The sequence below is a fragment of the Pelodiscus sinensis genome, chromosome 19 (assembly GCF_052426305.1).
Source record: "Pelodiscus sinensis isolate ZL-2025 chromosome 19, ASM5242630v1, whole genome shotgun sequence".
Taxonomy (NCBI): Eukaryota; Metazoa; Chordata; order Testudines; family Trionychidae; genus Pelodiscus; species Pelodiscus sinensis.
The window spans coordinates 3,947,297-3,967,912 of record NC_143070.1 but is presented as its reverse complement, the minus strand read 5'-3'; the positions used below and the strand labels follow the sequence as shown (position 1 = coordinate 3,967,912).

General features: G+C 53.2%; 1 protein-coding gene across 11 annotated transcripts in view; it reads left to right on the top strand.

Annotated features, from left to right (window-relative positions):
• Positions 1-20,616, top strand: part of LOC102463843 (C-type lectin domain family 2 member B-like) — a 64,043-nt gene that overhangs the window by 17,241 nt on the left and 26,186 nt on the right. For 5 of the 11 annotated variants that reach the window (XR_016347433.1, XM_089771748.1, XM_089771756.1 and 2 more), the window contains 5 exons: positions 9,848-10,148; positions 12,668-12,931; positions 13,970-14,173; positions 14,843-15,142; positions 16,639-17,263. The gene's annotated coding sequence lies outside the window, so the exon portion shown is untranslated. The remainder of the gene's footprint in view (positions 1-9,847; positions 10,149-12,667; positions 12,932-13,969; positions 14,174-14,842; positions 15,143-16,638; positions 17,264-20,616) is intronic. The other 6 variants (XM_089771750.1, XM_089771749.1, XM_089771753.1 and 3 more) reach the window with 6 other exon arrangements.

The following is a 20,616-nucleotide window of genomic DNA, read 5'->3' as shown; positions in this document are numbered from 1 at the left end:
CCCCCCCCAGACTTCTCTGGTGTACCCCTCAGGGTACTCGTAACACTGGTCTAGGATGCATTTCTTCAGGCCCTGGGGTCCTGCAGACATCTAACGTTTCTAAGTGATTTTTAATTTCTTGTTTTCCTATTTTAACTATTTCCTGTCTAAACCTACCCCGTTTCCAATGGAATTCATTATAACGACTTAAGGTTTACAAAATTAAATCATCAGGGATGTTTTTATTATATAATATATCTTTAGAAAACTTTACACGTTTTCTACTATACACATGTTCACAATTACAAGTTCTATACAAATATAAACACGCTATGTACATACACACCCGTCTGTCCTCACAGTCCAGTGCTCTCATGCCCACGGCTTCTTTCCATGCTCCCCCAGATCTCTCAGCAGGGCCTCCAAAGCAGCTGCAGGAGTTTGAGTGCTTGCTGCAGGACTCACCTAGTCACTTGGCTTCACAGCTTCAGGGACAGCACATCTCCAGCCAGCCCCGCACGACATCACTGGTGACTGGCCCAGCCCTGCGGCTCCCACCCTGGGTCTCTGATTGGGAAGGACACTGCAGGCTCAGCTGCTACCTGCTAGTTTCCAAGTCAAAAGCTTCCCCTCCCTTCCCTGTGCCATAGGTCAGACCCTGAGCTTTTAGCACGTGTGTCCACTCCCAGCAGGCCTTGCTGGCACCTGTCCCAGCTGATGGCTTGGGACTGGAAAACCCCCAGGGTAAAAATGGTGGGTGCTGAGAAGAGGTGAAAGTAGGTGGGCACCCCAAACTGGCCAATGGGTGGCAGAGACTCCCGGGGAGCTCTGCGCTGTCCTTCAATGAGCGTCTCTCTTCCTTGCTGCTGGGGCTGCTCCTCTTCATCAGCACATCGAGTGCCACACATGCTGATGCAGCTTGGGACAGCCCCACTGACAGGACCAGGCTGCCTCTTCCAGGCCATGGTCACTTCATTTTGCCTTCTGGTTTCTGGGCAGGTTTGCTGCAGATCCAGCGTTCACTGTTCTGGCAGCTTGAACTGACAACCCCACTGTGGTACAGAAAAGCGCATTGTTCTCCGCCTGCGATTGGAAACCTGCAACATCAGCAAACCATAAACAACCCTGCATGGGTGCAGGAGCAACTTCCCCAGCAGTGAAAATCCAGCCCTGAGCAAGTCACCCCAGGTCACACTTGAAACGTAGGGGGAGTCAGGCACTGAACCCCCATTGCCCAAATCACAGGCCCAGGCTATAACCACAAGGCCAGTCTCTTGTTTTAAATACAAGCCGCAACATTTACTGAGTTAAAAGAAGAAAAGGGGACTCACCAGTTGTTGAAGTCGGTGCCATTGGCCCATTTCCAGGTCTTGCCCGGTTCCCTGTGGAGACCGATCCACAGGTCAAAGAATCCTTTACTACGCCCCAGGAAATCCTTTATTCAAAACATAAAAGCCAATGTACGTTAGACAGCTGCCTCTCTGGGTTCTCTGCAACCTACCCAGGGCACTGGGCAAGGGGCCCAGGGGCTGGGAATTCTGGACCAAGAAATGACACCCACACACAGTGGGAAGTTTGCATTTTGCCCTGATTCAGGAGAGAAACATAAGAACGGCCGTATTGGGTCAGACCAAAGGTCCATCTAGCCCAGTATCCTGTCTGCCGACAGTGGCCAGCATCAGGTGCCCCAGAGAGGGTGGACCGAAGACAATGATCAAGTGATTTGTCTCCTGCCATCCCTCTCCAGCCTCTGACAAACAGAGGCCAAGGTCACCATTTTATCCCCTGGCTAATAGCCTTTTATGGACCTAACCTCCATGAAATTATCCAGCTTCTCTTTAAACTCTATTATAGTCCTAGCCTTAACAGCCTCCTCTGGCAAGGAGTTCCACAGGTTGACTACACGCTGTGTGAAGAAGAACTTTCTTTGATTAGTTTTAAACCTGCTACCCATTAATTTCATTTGGTGTCCTCTAGTTCTTCTATTTAGGGAACTAATAAATAACTTTTCTTTATCGGCCCTCTCCACACCACTCATGATTTTATAGACCTCTATCATATCCCCCCTCCGTCTCCTCTTTTCTAAACTGAAGAGTCCCAGTCGCTTTAACCTCTCCTCATATGGGACCCATTCCAAACCCCTAATCATTTTAGTTGCCCTTTTCTGAACCCTTTCCAAGGCCAAAATATCTTTTTTGAGGTGAGGAGACCACATCTGTACACAGTATTCAAGATGTAGGCGTACCATAGTTTTATACAGGGGCAGTAAGATATTCTGGGTCTTATTTTCTATCCCTTTCCTAATAATTCCTAGCATTCTATTTGCCTTTTTGACCGCCGCTGCACACTGCGTGGAAGTTTTCAGAGAACTGTCCACGATAACTCCAAGATCTCTTTCCTGATTTGTCATAGCCAAATTAGCCCTCATCATACTGTACGTATAGTTGGGGTTATTTTTCCCGATGTGCATTACTTTACACTTATCCACATTAAATTTCATTTGCCATTTTGTTGCCCAATCACTGGGTTTGGTGAGATCTTCTTGGAGTCCCTCACAGTCTGCTTCTGTCTTGACTATCCTAAACAGTTTGGTATCATCTGCAAACTTTACTATCTCACTGCTTACCCCTTTCTCCAGATCATTTATGAATAAGTTGAACAGGACTGGTCCCAGGACTGACCCTTGGGGTAAACCACTAGTTACCCCTCTCCAATCTGAAAATGTATCATTTATTCCTACCCTTTGTTTCCTGTCTTTTAACCAGTTCTCAATCCAAGAAAGGGCCTTCCCTCTTATCCCATGGCCATGTAATTTACACAAGAGCCTTTGGTGAGGGACCTTGTCAAAGGCTTTCTGAAAATCCAAGTATACTATATCTACTGGATCCCCCTTGTCCGCATGTTTGTTAACCCCTTCAAAGAACTCTAACAGATTAGTAAGACAGGATTTCCCTTTACAGAAACCATGTTGATTTTTGTCCAATAAATTATGTTCTTCTACATGCTTCACAATTTTATTCTTTACTACTGTTTCGACTAATTTGCCTGGTACTGAAGTTAGACTTACCGGTCTGTAATTGCCAGGATCGCCTCTAGAGCCTTTTTTAAATATTGGTGTCACGTTGGCTACCTTCCAGTCGTTAGGTACGGAAGCCGATTTAAAGGATAGGTTACAAACCACGGATGATAGCTCAGCAATTTCCCATTTGAGTTCTTTTAGAACCCTTGGATGAATGCCATCCGGTCCCGGAGATTTGTTAATGTTAAGTTTTTCTATTTGTTCCAAAACCTCCTCTAATGACACTTCAATCCGGGACAGTTCCTCAGATTCATCACCCACAAAGGACGGTGCAGATTCAGGAATCTCCCCAACGTCCTCAATCGTGAAGACTGAAGCAAAGAAATCATTTAGTTTTTCCGCAATGGCTTTATCGTCCTTGATTGCTCCTTTTATAGCTCGATCATCTAGGGAACCCACAGGTTTTTTAGCAGGCTTCCTGCTTCTAATGTACTTAAAAAATATTTTGATATTTCTTTTTGAGTTTTTGGCTAGCTGTTCCTCAAAATCTTTTTTTGCTTTTCTTATTACATTTTTACACTTGATTTGACAGTGTTTATGTTCCTTTCTATTTATCTCGCTAGGATTGGACTTCCACTTCTTAAAAGATACCTTTTTGTCCCTCACTGCTTCTTTTACATGGTGGTTAAGCCACGGTGACTCTTTTTTAGGTCTCTTGCTATGTTTTTTTAAGTTGGGCCTCTATTATGGTGTCTTTAAAAGGTTTCCATGCAGCTTTCAGGGATTTGGCTCTAGTCACTGTGCCTTTTAATTTCTGTTTAACTAACCTCTTCATTTTTGTGTAATTCCCCTTTTTGAAATTAAATGCCAGAGTGCTGGACTGCTGAGGTGTTCTTCCCACCACAGGAATGTTGAATGTTATTATATTATGGTCACTATTCCCAAGCATTCCGGTAACAGTTATATCCTGGACCTGATCCTGCGCTCCACTCAGGACTAAATTGAGAATTGCCTCTCCCCTTGTGGGTTCCTGCACTAGCTGCTCCAAGGAACAGTCATTTAAGCCATTGAGAAATTTTATCTCCGCTTCTCTTCCTGAGGTGACATGTATCCAGTCAATATGGGGGTAATTAAAATCCCCCATTATTATAGAGTTCTTTATTTTGGTAGCCTCTCTAATCTCCCTCAGCATTTCAATGTCAGTATCGCTGTCCTGGTCAGGTGGTCGGTAATATATCCCTACTGCTAATTTCTTATTATTGGAGCATGGAATTACTATCCATAGCGATTCTATTGAACATGTTGATTCACTTACTATTTTTATTTCATTTGATTCTACATTATCTTTCACATACAGTGCCACTCCACCACCCACCCGGCCTGCTCTATCCTTTCTATATATTTTATATCCCGGTATGATTGTGTCCCACAGATTTTCCTCATTCCACCAGGTTTCAGTGATGCCTATTATGTCAATCTCCTCATTTAATACGAGGTACTCTAGTTCACCCATCTTATTAGTCAGACTCCTAGCATTTGTGTACAAGCACTTTAGAAATTTGCCACTGGTTATTTGTCTGCCCTTCCCTGATGCATTGGATTCCTTTGTATGCGGTTGTTTGTCTGCTCTGGCCCATGGTTTGCCCTCTCCCCTCCTCTCTTTCTGACTACAGCTTAGAGAATCTCTATCAATGGATTCTCCTCTAAGCGAAGTCTCCCTCCGATTTACGTGCATCTCCGCACCAATCGGCTTTCCCCCATCTCTTAGTTTAAAAACTGCTCTACGGCCTTTTTAATGTTTAGTTCCAGCAGTCTGGTTCCACCCTGGTTTAGGTGGAGCCCATCCTTCCTGTATAGGCTCCCCCTCTCCCAGAAGTGTCCCCAGTTCCTAATAAATCTAAACCCCTCTTCCCTACACCATTGTTTCATCCACGCATTGAGACTCTGAAGCTCTGCCTGCCTACCTGTCCCTGCGCGTGGAACTGGAAGCATTTCCGAGAATGCCACCATAGAGGTCCTGGATTTCAGTCTCTTTCCTAGCAGCCTAAATTTGGCCTCCAGGACCTCTCTCCTACCCTTCCCTATGTCATTGGTACCTACATGTACCACGACCACCAGCTCCTCCCCATGTCTGTCTAGATGCCTCGAGAGATCCGCAACCTTCGCACCAGGCAGGCAAGTGACCATACGGTTCTCCCGGTCATCACAAATCATGTTTCTAATGATCGAATCACCCACTACTAACACCTGCCTCTTCCTAACTGGCGTTCCCTCCCCCTCAGAGGTATCCTCAGTGTGAGAGGATACCGCAACATCCTCTGGGAGGAGGGTCCCAACTACGGGATGGTTTCCCTCTGCTCTCATTGAATGCTCTGTTCCCTTGAGACTTTCATCCTCCTTAAGAGCACTGGGGCTCTCAGACTGGAGGTGGGACAGTACTACAGTGTCCCAGAAAGTCTCATCAACATAGCTCTCTACCTCCCTTAGCTCCTCCAGTTCAGCCACCCTGGCCTCCAAAGCCCGAACTTGGTCTCTGAGGGTCAGGAGCTCCTTGCAACAGGTGTACACATACGCCACCCGCCCACAAATGTCAAATGATCAGAATTTCCTGCTGATGCAATTTCCAACTTTCAATCAGCTCCATTATTTAGCGGCTCAGCTTCTTAGCTGCATCCAGACCCTGAGCACACCTGTGTTCTTAGCAACATCTCCCGATTTTACCAAGAGTCTGCTGCTGTTTGGTTCTTTTCTTAACACCCAGCTCCTGGAGATTACAAGAGTCTCGTCTTTCATTTAAAAGGTGAGTTTCTAGCCCTTGTGGCTGCAGAGAAAATGTGACCCCCTAAAAGCTACAACACAGGAACATAGCACCCTCAGAGCTCATGGAAGAAGTGGGCTGTGCCCATGAAGGCTCATGATCCCATCTGCATGTTTTGTGAGTCTTTAAGGTGCTACCAGACTATTTGTTGTTTAAGTTTTTTCCAATTATAGACCAACTCGCTCTCCCCTGAAATGCTCAGAGCTGTTCTTCTAAAGTCAGTAACAGGGTTTTGAAGAGCCCCATGCACGATTACCAAATGCTGGGCTGGCAAGGCTGCTCCTGTCACATAAAAGGGGCTGGGAAGCATCTGGATTCCCCCGCTGGGAATTCCCCAGGAGCAGAGGTCGGCACACGAGCCCCACGTGGCTCCGACTCCCTGCCCAACGTCTGGGGAAGATCGGGGGTGGGCGGAGCACTCCGAGCTCCAGCTTTTCCGGGCTGGGGGAAGTTGCCCTAAATACAAGCAGCATCTGTGGCCGGGCCAGCACCACGACAAGCCCAGCCTAGAGCCGCCTTTGCCACCCCTACCCCGTGCAGCCCAGAATCTGTCTCACCATTTCCTGCCGCGTGTCAATCCCGGCCAGGGAAGCACCGAGGGCAGAGCAGTTCTTCTGGCTATCGGTCCAGTTTGCTTGCAGCTCTGAGAAATAGTAACACTTCCCCAGGTACCCGACCCAGCCGTCGGGACAGCCGGCCACTGGGCAGACAGCACCAGCTGGACACGGCTCACATGTCTTGGCTGGAGATGAGAAAGCAGCAGGGTGAGAGATTTTCCCGTCTCCCTCTGTAGCCAGGGGAATAAGTCTCCAGTGACACTAACAAGAAACCGATACTTTACCTTCCACACACACACACTCTACCCCAGAGTTAGCTGAGCTTGTGCCAAGACATTTTCCCCTTTGCGACAGGGAGATGCCAGTGCCACCCCTCCACCCCCCTTTACCCTTCCTCCCGCCAAATGCTCTGGGTTGGAGCCACATTTCCTGCCTTGGGCTCCTTTGCTGCAGCCCCAGTTTTGCCCCCTGCAGGTGCAGATGCTGCCAGTGAGACCCTGAGCACCAGGTGCAGAGAGATGGGCAGTGCAGGCTCCACACTCACCTGGGCGGGCAATGAGGACGCTGATAAAAATGAGGTTGAGAACCAGGCTCAGCACAGCCAGGGGAAGTGCCCAGGCCTTCATCGCAGAGAGCCAACCTGTAACAGACGGAGCCGTTAGCGCTCACAGCTTCCGCTGGAAGTTGCCTGTGAAGGGGGATAGTTTGCAACTAGAGGGAAAAGCTCGAGGAGTCGATGGAATTTCCATTAACTACCTGACTAGTCGATAGGCACATCCGCATTCATCCCCAGTGCGGGCTGTTTTGCATTTCAAAGTGGAAGCACTCCTCAGAATCCCCCGCTGACGCCAGGCTCCATGTGGCGCTGCCGCGTTGAATTGCCGCGCCACGTGCAGCTGGGGTCAGCTGGGGATTGATCCTGGGCTCTGCGTGGCATCTCCAGGGCTCTGCGTGCTTTGAAATGCTGCGCTGTAGCCCAGAATTACCTGGGTACTCAGCTGACCTCAGGTTCCGCAGAAATGCTGCACAGAGCTGGGGGTCAGCTAGGGAGTTCCCAGCTGACCCCGGGCTCCATGTGGCACTACTGCTTTGAAACACTGTGGAGATGTTTCAAAGGGGCAGCGCTGCACAGCTGATCCCGGGCTCCATGCAGCACTGCCACTTTGAAGTACCCCTTATTCCTCCCCCTATGCTGCCTCTGATAGAGGTAGTAGGGGTGGGGGGGGAGGGGAGGGACTAGTCCTTCACGTCCTTAGTTTATACAGCAAACTCATTCTCAAATAACTAACGTTATTTCAAAATAACTTTGGGTATGTCTACACTACGTCAACAGGAAGGGGTACTTCTCGGTGATCCTGCAGGCCATGTCTGACCACCAGGGCCAGTTCACAGACATCAATGTGGGCTGGTCCGGCAAGTCACACGACATGGGGGTATACTGCAACTCCTCCGTGTGCCGGAGGCTGCACGCCGGGACTTTCTTCTCTGACTGTCACATCAGGGTCAGGGACGTGGACATGCCAGTGTCCCTGGTGGGGGATGCGGCCTACCCCCTACAGCCCTGGCTCATGAAGCCCTTCGTGGGACACCTCAGCCCCTCCTGGCAGGTTTTCAATGCCAGGCTCAGCAGGGCTTGCATCATGGTTGTGGGGGCCTTCGGCCGACTGAAAGCCCAATTTAGATGCCTCCTCACCCACCTCGACCTCTCCCAGCACAATATTCCTCCCGTGGTGACAGCGTGCTGTCTGTCTGGGGTCCTTTAAAAGCCTCAACAGTTGGAGGCTGGAGGGGAGAGTGAGAGGATGAAAGGAAGGTGGTGGAGAGAAAGAGAGGAAGAAATCCGAGAGAACAATTTTGACCAGCATTAGGTAAAGGCAGCTAGGGAGGGAGCCAGTCTATGGTAGGCTCCCTATCATTGAGACCCGCAGCAAAACCCCCAAATTTGGGGGCTAAAGGGAGGATGCATACTCGGTGGTGGCTTGGGGAAGAGGGGCCCTTGCCACAGGCTGTTATTTCGAATTAACTTTGTAGTGTAGACATAATCTTTCAGAGATTTCCCCCTTCCGTGAGAACGTTAACAGTAGGGATATGAAAGTGTGAACGTGAACACGATAACCTTCAGTTACATGGAGCGCTGTCTTTCCAGGGCTGCTGCCACTAGATCAGAGGCAGCAGCATGGGGGGGGGGGGGGGGGGGGAGGAGTGCAGGCAGAAGCTGGTGTCCGCAGGCAGCCACCACTCCCCCTGCATATAAATGTGTATCCGGAGCCCTGGGGGGTGTTTACTGGTTAGAGCGAAGCGGCTGTGTCGGTGGGAGCTGTTGCCTGCCCACCCACACTGCAACGCTCAGGGCATGGCCTGGTCACACCAGCCCACAGCTCTCCAGCCTGGCTGGCCCATTGCACCATGCCAGCCCCTGTTTAAGCAGTTAACTCATTGAAGAGGGGTTTATATCTCAGACCTAAGGCCACAGGCTGCAGCAGTCTGACCTAATGGTCTGTTGAGGCATTGGGAAGGGGACGTTGTAAAAAGGCCCCAGAGAGGTCACGGTACCTGTAGGACAGACTGTGCTGCTCTCTTCACCCGCTGGAGGGATGCTCACAGAAGCTTCTGGCTCCACCCTCTCAGCAGCAGCACACGACACATTTCCCCCCTCTGCTCTCTCTGACAGACGTGTGGGCTCCAAAAGTGGAGACATGGGCACTTGAACCTCCATTCTGCAGCCAGCCGGCCTGTTCCCGCTGGGTCTGGCAGGGCAATTTAGAAACAGCTCCCTCGAATACAGTGCAGGCATGGTTTGGCTACGTGGGGTGATCAGTGAACCCCGGTCCAACGAGCTGTTCCAAAGCTCTCCTGGGTGCTGCTTCTATCCCAAGACCAGCCCGGCCTCGGCAGTTGCCGACCAAAAGGCCCTCAGGTGATGAAAGATCCTGGCTCCGAGTCTCTTCCCTGGCATCTGGCGGGTTCCTGTGGAGAGAATTGCCGGGTCACTCCCGCTGGCTGGTGTCGCTAGTTTATCTGCCCAGCCCCAGCCCTGCACATCCAGGGGTGTTGGAGCCGACAGAGCTGGGGCTGCCCTGGTCTCTCTGCAGCCACTGTCGGCTGAAGGCTCCCAAAGCCCCCGACAGACACAGGGAGGCGCCTGCTGGATGGGCCAGTTCCACGGACAGAGAGTGGAGCCAGGCCCTGGGCTGAGGTGACCTGGGGCAGCTCCATTAAAATCCCTGAGCCCAGCCCCCCAGCTGGTGAAATGACCTAGCGCCCCTCTGGGGTCAGATCCCCAGCTCTGATTGATTGGCTGTGTCTGTTCCTACCAGTGATACTCAGATAATGTTAGATAATAACAGGCATTCTGGCCTTGTGTTTAATTTCTAAATAGGTTTTTATGTGAATGTTGAAATGAGAAAATAAATTAAAATTTATCAGATTTATGATCCCATTGGACACCCAATAACTCAGGAAATGTTTCAATAGGGTGTGTGACGGGGCGAGACAGCACCACACTGAACCTGCAGAGCCCAGCCAGGGTTACCTGGCTGCAGAGGCCCCTCCCTCGCAGCCCTACCGAGCATACCCAGGCTGTACCTCCACTATAAAAACCTGGGGAAGGACTCACGCTGGAGAGACAGCCGGAGGAGAAGGACCTGTGAAGGGGGCTCCTGCACAGCTGTTGCCAGAGACTCCAGGACAGGCCGGAGAGGACACGGAGGTGATCTGATACGACCCAGGGACAGCCTGCTGAGGAGATGCCGGCCTGGTAGTCGCAGCAAGCTGGGTGAGTACAGGGGAAGGAACCCCAGGGAACCATGTAGGAAGTGGCCCAGGGCAGGAGCGGGAGCTGCCTCTGCTGCCCAGAGAACCTCAGCGTGTTTTGGCCGGATTGCCCCGCCGAGGGAGTGACCCGCTACCCGGTCACTCTCAGGGCCCTGGGCCAGGACCTGGTGGAGTAGGGTGGGCCCGGGTCCCCCTACCTGGGGTGTGTTCCTGCTACAACCCTAAACTGTTCTGGACTCAGGCCAGAGGGCTTTGGACTGAAGAGGGTAGGTGAGAGTGGCCCACCACAGGGTGAGAGTGACATATTGTGTTGTGCTGTGGCATTATAAAGGCCTAATTTTTCTCTTACTATGTGTCATTCACACACCTTTTAATGATGCTCAGTAATCATCTGGATTCAGCAAAATGCAGGACAATGTAGCACTTTAAAGACTAACAAGATGGTTTATTAGGTGATGAGCTTTCGTGGGCCAGACCCACTTCCTCAGATCAAATAGTGGAAGAAAATAGTCACAACCATAGATACCAAAGGATACAATTAAAAAATGAACACATATGAAAAGGACAAATCACATTGCAGAACAGGAGGGGGATGCGGGGGGGGGGGGGCGGGGAGGAAGGAAGGTAAGTGTCTGTGAATTGATGATATTAGAGGTGGGGAGAGTGGGATGTTTGTGAGTTAATGGTATTAGAGGTGATAATTGGGGAAGCTATCTTGATAATGGGTGAGATAGTTCAAGTGTTTGTTCATTCCTTTTTGGAGAGTGACAAATTGTCTGGATTCATTTATCTTTTAGTTGAACTAATAGTCTACTTTACTAGTGGCAGAGAGGGAACTGTGTTAGTCTGTAATTTAAAAAAATCTTAAACAATGGTCCAACAACAGACTTAAACAACAGACACTATTCCGAAATAACAGAATCATAGACTCACAGAACGCTAGAACTGGAAGGGACCTTGAGAGATCATCAAGTCCAGTCCCCTCACGGCAGGACCCAGCACTGTCTACCCCACCCCTGTTAGATGTCTGTCTAACCTGCCCTTAATATTTCACACAATGGAGAGTCCACAACCTCCCTAGGCAACTTATTTCAGCACCCTGACAGTTACTACATTTTTCCTAATGTCCAACCTAAACCTCCCTTGCTGAAATTTAAGCCCATTGCTTCTTGTCCTGTCCTGTCAGAGGCCAAGAAGAACAATTTTTCTCCCTCCTCCTTGTGATACCCTTTTAGATATTTGAAAACCGCTATCATGTCCCCTCAGTCATCTCTTTTCCAAACTAAACAAGCCGATGGTTGCCAGGTATCCAGTTTTGAACCAGACAGTCCAGTATTTGAGCTTTCTGTTCAGAAAACAAATTGAGAAAATAGAAATGTCCGGTATTTTCTAAATAAGATGTAATGTAGATTGTGATGTGATGTCAAGTGTGTCTGGTATTTTTGTTGAAACCCTCTGGCAACCCTAGAGAAGCCCAGTTCTTTCAGTATTCCCTCATAGCTCATGTTCTCTGCACCTTTAACCATTCTTGTTGTTCTGCGCTGGACCATCTCCAATTTCTCCACCTTTTTCTTGAAATGCGGTGCCCAGAACTGGACATAATACTCCAACTGAGACCTAATCAGCTCACAGTAGAGGGGGAAAATGATTTACTGTGTCTTGCTCACAATACTCCTGTTAATGCATCCCAGGAACATGTTTGCTTTTTTGCAACAGCATCACACTGTTAACTAACATTTAACTTGTGGTCAACTATGGATCCCTACATCCCTTTCTGCAGTACTGCCCCCTAGACAGTCCCTTCCTGTTCTGTTTGTGTGAAACTGATTGTTCCTTCCTAAGTGGAGCACTTTGCATTTGTCCCTATTAAACTTCATTCTATTGATCTCAGACCATTCCTGCAGTTGGTCCAGATCACTTTAAATTAGGACCCTATCCTCAAAAGCACTAGTCACCCCACCCAGCTTGGTATCATCTGCAAACTTAATAAGCGTCCTCTCTAGGCCAATATCTAAATCGTTGATGAAGATATGGTACAGAATTGGTTCCAAAACAGACCTCTGCGGAACCCCACTTGTGATGCCCTTCCAGCAGGGTTGTGAACCATTAATAACTACTCTCTGAGTGGTTATCCAGCCAGTTATGCACCCACCTTGTAGTAGCCCCATCTAAGTTGTATTTGCCTCGTTTATTGATAAGAAGATCACGCGAGACCATGTAAAATGCCTTACTAAATTCTGATTTCTAAAATAGCCGACATTTCTATTTTCTTAATCTGTTTTCTGAACAGAAAGCTCAACTACTGGACCCCTGGCCACACTGTGGAGGCGGGGCGTTGGGCTTGAGCCAGGGTTCAAACCCTGGGGGGCTGCGGCTGCAGCAGAGACCTCCCCTGAGGGTCTTTCGGGTCAGACCCTGCTGCAAAAGGCCAGAAGTTAGAGCTGGGCAGGAAGCAGCGTTTTCAATGTTGACATGAAAATCCCCAAGTTCATCTCCTCTCCCCCGCCCCCGTTCTGATAGAAAACAGATGAGAATCCTGCCCTGCACAGTGAAGTTCCCAGGGAGTTTCAGGCGGGGCCAGTGAGTCTGGAACAGGCGACGCTGACAGAACAGCCAAGGGGCTGCCAGCACCGTGGAGACAAAGACCAGGGAGCTGGGATCGGGAACTGGGCACCGCCCGCTGCTGCGGACACGGCCGGAGGCGCAGCTCCATTGACCAACGAGGCGGGGTGCGCGGAAGAGACCCGCGGAAGCCCCGCGCTCGGAATTAGGCCTGTGGCCCAGGTAAGGGGGGGGCTACTCTGCCCCTCACTCCTTCCTCTACCCCCCGCTTCATCCCCCCACGCAACCCCTTTTGCTTTTGGCCACCTGTGCGCAGCCCTTCAGGGTCGGGTCCCTGTGGGCGCTGCCAGGACCGCCGCTGCCGGATCTCTCCCCCCCCCCGCCACGGGGTCCCGCTCACAGCTTTCCCAGTGGCCTGGCCCTGCCCCTGCAAACAGCCCGGGAGTGGCTGCTCCCTCCCCTGCGAGACACGGAGATGTGCACAGGCCGCTGCCCGGGCTGGACACCGCTTAGCGAGTGTGAACCTGCCGCCCCCCCCCTTTGAGTGAGTGTGTGTGGGGGGGGACGGGGAGTGTGCAATGTAGAAAGCACCTTCCCCAGGGATTGTGTGTTGTCACGGAGCATGGGCAGCAGTAACTCGACAAGGGTGTGGTGCAGAGATGCAGGCGGGGTCAGAATCATTCGGTGGGTCCCACTTTTCGGCATCGCGCCCCCTCCGCCCTTTACTTGTTTTTCTTTAAACCGCACCCCCCAACCGCCCAAAAAAAGCAGCAACGCCGAGAGGGAAGCCAGCAAATGCCTCTTCCGGGTCCCGACCCTCCGCCCCCACGGCACAGGGAAACCCTGCGTGTGCCTGCCCCGGAGCCAACCCCTGGCCGGAGCCTGCCCCGGGGGGAAACACCCCCTACCCCCGCCTCCTGCAGCAGGGCCAAACGCCCACGGGCGCCTGCCCCGGGGCCAACCCCCCCCCCCACTCCCGCAGTGCTGCCAACCCCCACGGGCGCCTGCCCCGGGACCAAACCCCCCCCCCCCACTCCCGCAGTGCTGCCAACCCCCACGGGTGCCTGCCGTGGGTCCAAACCCCCCTCCCGTGGCACAGCCAAACCCTGGGGCTGACCCACGCTCTCGTGGCGCAGGGAAACCTCTGTGCTCGACTTAACCCTCCCTTACTTCACCCGTCGGAGGGATGCCCCCAGAATCTTCTGGCTCCACCCTCTCAGCAGCACACGACACATTTCCCCCCTCTGCTCTCTCTGACAGACGTGGGGGCTCCAAAAGCGGAGACATGGGCACTTGAACCTCCATTCTGCAGCCAGTGGTAGTTACGGCCTGTTCCCGCTGCATGTGGCAGGGCCGGCAGAGCCCTTCCTGAGGACAATTTCAAAGCAGCTCCCTCGATGACATCTGAGGCGCAGTTTGGATACGTGGGGTGATCAGGGAACCTCTTTCAAGTAGAGCTTGATGGTGAGTTTGGCCTGAATACACTGACCAGCCAAGCTGGGTCTGAGTCCTGGTCCAACCAGCTGTTCCAAAGTTCTCCTAGGCTCTGCTTCTATCCCCAGGGCCTGCCCGGCCTCAGCAAGCGCTGAGCAAACCACCCTCATGTGCTGCAGGATCCTGGCTCCCTGTCTTTTCCCTGGTACCCGGCAGGGGCTGAGCTGGCAGGTCACTGGGGCTGACTGGTGTCGCTGGTTTATCTGCACAGCCGGGGCAGGTGGAGCCGACAGAGCTGGGTCTGCCCTGGTCTCTCTGCAGCCACTGTCGGCTGAAGGCTCCCAAAGCCCCCGACAAACACAGGAAGGCACGTGCTGGATGGGCCACTTCCACGGACAGAGAGTGGGGCCAGGCCCTGGGCTGCTGTGACTTGGGGTAGCTGCACTGAAATCCCCTAGCCCAGCCCCCCAGCTGGTGAAATGACCTAGCGCCCCACTGGGGTCAGATCCCCAGCTCTGATTGATTGGCTGTGTCTGTTCTTACCAGTGATACTCAGATAATGTTAGATAATAACATGCATTCTGGCCTTGTGTTTAATTTCTAAATAGTTTTCATGTGAATGTTGAAATGAGAAAATAAATTAAATTAACCAGATTTGATGCTATTGGACACCCAATAACTCAGGAAATGTTTCAACAGGATGTGTGACGGGGCGAGGCAGCCCCGCACTGAACCTGCAGAGCCCAGCCAGGTTACCTGGCTACAGAGGCCCCTCCCTCGCAGCCCTACCGAGAATGCCCGGGCTGTAGCTCCACTATAAAAGCCTGGGGAAGGACTCAGTCTGGAGAGACAGCCGGAGGAGAAGGACCTGTGAAGGGGGCTCCTGCACAGCTGTTGCCAGAGACTCCAGGACAGGCCGGAGGGGACACGGAGGCGAGCTGGTACGACCCAGGAACAGCCTGCGGAGGAGACGCCGGCCCAGAGAGCGCAGCAAGCTGGGTGAGTACAGGGGAAGGAACCCCAGGGAACCATGTAGGAAGTGGCCCAGGGCAGAAGCCGCCCCTCCCGCCTGAGGACCTCGGCCCGTTTTGGCTGGATTGCCCTGCCGAGCGAGTGACCCGCTACCCAGTCACTCTCAGGGCCCTGGGCCAGGATCCGGTGGAGTAGGGTGGGCCCGGGTGTCCCTACGTGGGGTGTGTCCCCGCTACAACCCTAAACTGTTCTGGACTCAGGCTGGAGGGCCTTGGACTTAAGAGGGTAGGTGGGAGTGGCCCACCACAGGGTGAGAGTGACATATTGTGTTGTGCTGTGGCATTATAAAAGCCTCATTTTTCTCTTTCTATGTGTCATTCACACCACCTTTTAATGATGCTCAGTAATCATCTGGATTCACTTATCTTTTAGTTGAACTAATATTCTACTTTACTAGTGGCAGAGAGGGAGCCGTGTTAGTCGGTAATTTAAAAAAATCTTAAACAACCGTCACTGTTCTGAAGTAACAATCATAGACTCACAGAACGCTAGAACTGGAAGGGCTCTCGAGAGGTCATCGAGTCCAGTCCCCTCACGGCAGGACCCAGCACTGTCTAGACCATCCCTGATAGACGTCCATCCCTGTGTTCCTTGCTGGCAGCCCTTAGGTGTCCGCCCTCACTCTTTAGGTGTGTCCTTGGCCCACTGAGTGCCATTGTCCCACAGGGCCTCGCTAACTAGCATGACCATAGGCCGGGCTCTGCCCAATGCTCAACCACATGCACTGAGTGGATGTCTTCAGAGAAACATTCACAATGACTCCAAGATCTTGCTGTTGACTAGTTGTAGCCAAATTAGTTCCCATCTTATTGTATTGACTTAGGCATGTGACTAGGGTTACCAGGTGGCTTCCAAAAAAAAACCTGGACTCCCTAGGTCTCAATGGGGGGCGCACAGCCGGCAGGGGAGTGGGGCTGGCTGGTGGAGGAGGGAGGGGGAAAGGAGAGAACTGGGCAGCAGGAAGGAGGACTGGCAGGGGGGTGGGGTTGGGAGGTAGTGGGGCTGACCAGGAGGGGATTGAGGTTCAGCAGGGCTGGCTGGGGGAGGCTGTGGGGGGAGTGGGGCTTGCTGGGAGGAATTTGGAAAGAGGAGGAGGGGAGAACTGGCTGGCAGAAACCAGGGCTGGTTGGTGGCAGCGGGGTTGGGTGGAGAAAATGGAGGAGGGTACCAGCCAGTGGGAAGCGGAGCAGGCCGGGAGGGAATATTTGGGGGGTGGGGGGGAAGTGCGGTAAGAATCAGCTGGCGGGGAGTGGGACTGACCAGGGTGCACGGAGATCCCAGGGTGCTGCCTGTTCCCCACACTGTCCCAGCGAAGCATGAGATAGTCCAGCCCTGGGGAATCCCTCCTGCCCCAGCCCGCCCCCCCCCCCATGTAATTGTGCACTGCCTGGCTGGTAGACACCGGACTGTCTGCTTCAAAACTGGACCCCTGGGAACCCTACTTCCGACCTCCATCCCCACAGGACTCTGGGACCAGGCCCTGGAGAAGCACAACACGGGAGCAGGCAGAGGACAGGTTTGCCAGACGGTTTTAACAAAAATACCAGACACACGTGATGTGACATCACAAGCTACGTTCCATCCGATTTAGAAAAGAGCTGACACTTCTATTTCCTCAGTTTGTTTTCTGAACAGAAAGCTCAACTACTGGACCCCTGGGCACCCCCCGGAGGCGGGGAGTTGGGCTTGAGCCGGGGTTCAAACCCTGGGGGGCTGGGGCTGCAGCAGAGACCTCCCCTGAGGGTCTTTCGGGTCAGACCCTGCTGCAAAAGGCCGAAATTAGCGCTGGGCAGGAAGCAGCGTTTTCAATGTTGACATGAAAATCCCCAAGTTCATCTCCCTCTCCCCCGCCCCCGTTCTGATAGAAACCCCCCTGCCCCGCACAGTGAAGTTCCCAGGGAGGAGCCAGTGAGTCTGGAAGAGGAGACGTTTGAAGAACAGCCAAGGGGCGGGCAGCGCTTTGGAGACAGAGACCTGGGAACAGGAACTGGGCTCCGCCCGCTGCTGCGGACACCCATTGACCAACGAGGCGGGGTGCGCGAAGAGATCCGCGGAAACCCCGCGCTCGGAATTAGGCCTGTGGCCCAGGTAAGGGGGGGGCTACTCCCTCCTCCTCCTCTCCCCTCCCCCCCACCCACGCAACCTCTTTTGCTTTCGGCCGCCTGTGCGCAGCCCTTCGGGGCCGGGTCCCTGTAACATCCGGCAGCCGCTGCCCAGGCTCTCTCCCCTCTCCGAGACACGGAGACGCGCGCGGGTCGCTGCCCGGGCTGGACGCCACTTACCGTGTGTGAACCTACGGCCCCTCCTTTGGGGGTGTGTGCGGGGGGGGGGGGGTGAAATGTAGAAAACACCTTCCCCCAGGAATGTGTTGTCCGGGGTCACCGAGCATGCAGAGTAACTCGACACAGGATGACACAGAGATGCAGGCTGGGTAGGATCATTTGGTAGTTCCCACTTGTCATCACGCTCCTCCCCTTTCTTTGATTTTTTTTGAACCCCTTCTCTCCTCCCCCCCCCCAAAAAAAGCAACACTTGAGGGGGGGAAAAATCTGACCAGGGCACCCAGATTTTTTTTAACCCCTCCCTCCCCCAACCAAAAAAAAAAAAAGCATCAACACTGAGAGGAAAGCCAGCATGTGCCTCTTGCGGTTCCCGACTCCCCACCCCCTCCGCCCCCGGCAGCGCGTAGAAACCCTGCATGTGCCTACCCTGGGGCCAACCCCTGGCCGGAGCCTGCCCCAGGGGGAACACCCCACCCCTCCTGCAGCAGGGCTAAACCCCCACGGGCGCCGCCCCAGGGCCAAACCCCCTCCCACAGCACAGCATGGCCCAGCCAACCCCCACGGGGGCCTGCTCTGGGGCCAACCCCCCCACTCCCGCGGCACAGCCAACCCACCCACTCCCGCAGCACGGCCAACCCCCCCACTCCCGCAGCACCCTGGGGCCAAGCCCCCTTCTGCGGCGCAACCTGGCCAGGCCCAGCCAGGCCAACCCCTCTGCTCCCGCAGCATGGCCAAACCCTGGGGCCAACCCACACTCCCGCGGCATAGGGAAACCTCGGTGCTCGACTTAACCCTCCCTTACTTCACCCGTCGGAGGGATGCCCCCAGAATCTTCTGGCTCCACCATCTCAGCAGCACACGACACATTTCCCCCCTCTGCTCTCTCTGTCAGATGTGGGGGCTCCAAAAGCGGAGACATGGTCACTTGAACCTCCATTCTGCAGCCAGTGGTAGCTACGGCCTGTTCACACTGGGCCTGGCAGGGCCGGCAGAGCCCTTCCTAAGGGCAATTTCAAAGCAGCTCCCTCGACTACATCTGAGATGGAGTTTGGATACGTGGGGTGATCAGGGAACCTCTTTCAAGTATTCCTTGATGGTGAGTTTGGCCTGAATACACTGACCAGCCAAGCTGGGTCTGAGTCCTGGTCCAACCGACTTGGGGCATCTGCACTGAAATCCCCTAGTCCAGCCCCCCAGCTGGTGAAATGACCTAGCGCCCCACTGGGGTCAGATCCCCAGCTCTGATTGATTGGCTGTGTCTGTTCTTACCAGTGATACTCAGATAATGTTAGATAATAACATGCATTCTGGCCTTGTGTTTAATTTCTAAATAGGTTTTTATGTGAATGTTGAAATGAGAAAATAAATTAAATTAACCAGATTTGACGCTATTGGACACCCAATAACTCAGGAAATGTTTCAGTAGGGTGTGTGACGGGGCGAGGCAGCCTCACACTGAACCTGCAGAGCCCAGCCAGGTTACCTGGCTCCAGAGGCCCCTCCCTCGCAGCCCTACCGAGAATGCCCCGGCTGTAGCTCCACTATAAAAGCCTGGGGAAGGACTCAGTCTGGAGAGACAGCCGGAGGAGAAGGACCTGTGAAGGGGGCTCCTGCACAGCTGTTGCCAGAGACTCCAGGACAGGCCGGAGGGGACGCAGAGGTGATCTGGTATGACCCAGGGACAGCCTGCTGAGGAGACGCCGACCCGGAGGGCGCAGCAAGCTGGGGGTACATCTACACTACAGCGCTAATTCGAACTAACGCGTCTAGAACCAAAAACTAGTTCGAATTACCGTTTTGCTAATTCGAACTAGCATGTCCACGTGAAGTGGACCCTGAACAGGGCTTAAGGCTGGCCGGAAGCAGTGTCGGCAGGGCATCAGAGGAGGACTTAGAGCATGGAGATGCTGTCTCAGGCTAGCCGAGGGCTGCGCTTAAAGGGACCCGACCCCCACCCCGGACAGACAGTTCTCAGGGGTGCCCCGCTTGAAAACCAGTCCTGGCTTGGAGTGCCCACACTGGGCACATCACACCACTCGGCCATCAGACCGGCTGCACTTGCCGCAGGCTGCCATCTGGAGAGAGGGAGCAATCGGGGGGCTGCAGGAGAGCTTCCACCCCCAGAAGCCCGCAGAGCCAGCCCAGTCCTCCCCATCGGGGCTCGTACCCCATTCCTCCCTCACCTCCTTCCACTTACCCTTCCCTAGTCCCCCTTCTTATTGATGTACAAAATAAAGATAACGTTTCTTCCAACATTGACTCTGTCTTTATTGAACAAAACTGGGGGAGACTGGGAAAAGGAGGTGGGAGAGGGGAAGAGAAAGGCTGGGAGAGGAGAGGGCAACTAACATGATCAGGGGTTGGGAACAGGTCCCAGATGAAGAGAGGCTATAGAGATTGGGACTTTTCAGCTTAGAAAAGAGGAGATGGAGCGGGGACAGGATAGAGGTCTCTAAAAGCAGGGGTTGGGTGGAGAGGGTGCATTCAGAAAAGTTCTTCATGAGTTCCCATAAAGAAGGACTAAAGGACACCAAAGGAAAGGAATGGGTAGCAGGCTTGAAACTAGTAAGAGAAAGTTGTTAACCTGTGGAACTCCTTGCTGCAGGAGGCTGTGAAGGCTACAACTGGAACAGAGTTTAAAGGGAAGTGAGATCAAGTCATGGAGGTTGGGTCCATGGAGTAGTCTTAGCCAGGGGGTAGGAGTGGTGTCCCTGCCCAAGGTTTGTGGAAGGCTGGAGAGGGATGGCACGAGACAAATGGCTTGGTCACTGTCTTTGGTCCATCCCCTCCAGGGTCCCTAGGGTTGGCCGCTGTCGGCAGACAGGCTACTGGGCTAGATGGACCTTTGGTCTGACCCAGGACGGCCATTGTAAGCTTAGGGCTCAGGGTCGGGGGTCTCAGTGGACCTTGATTTTCATGCACACCTGCTCCTGGGTGGCCAGGCTGGCAGCTCTCCTGCCCTAGACGGCCACTTTCCTGTGCCTAGTGCGGAAATCGTGGACGAGGTCCACGATGTCCGCACTAGCCCAGGAAGGTGCCCGCCTCTTGCGGTCCAGGGCAAGCTCCTGGGAGCCGCCAGCCTCGTCCCAGGAAGAGGGGGTGGGCTGGGGGACATCGGCTGGGTGGCTCTGTGCCGTGCCAGGTGCAGGGTCTGCTGGC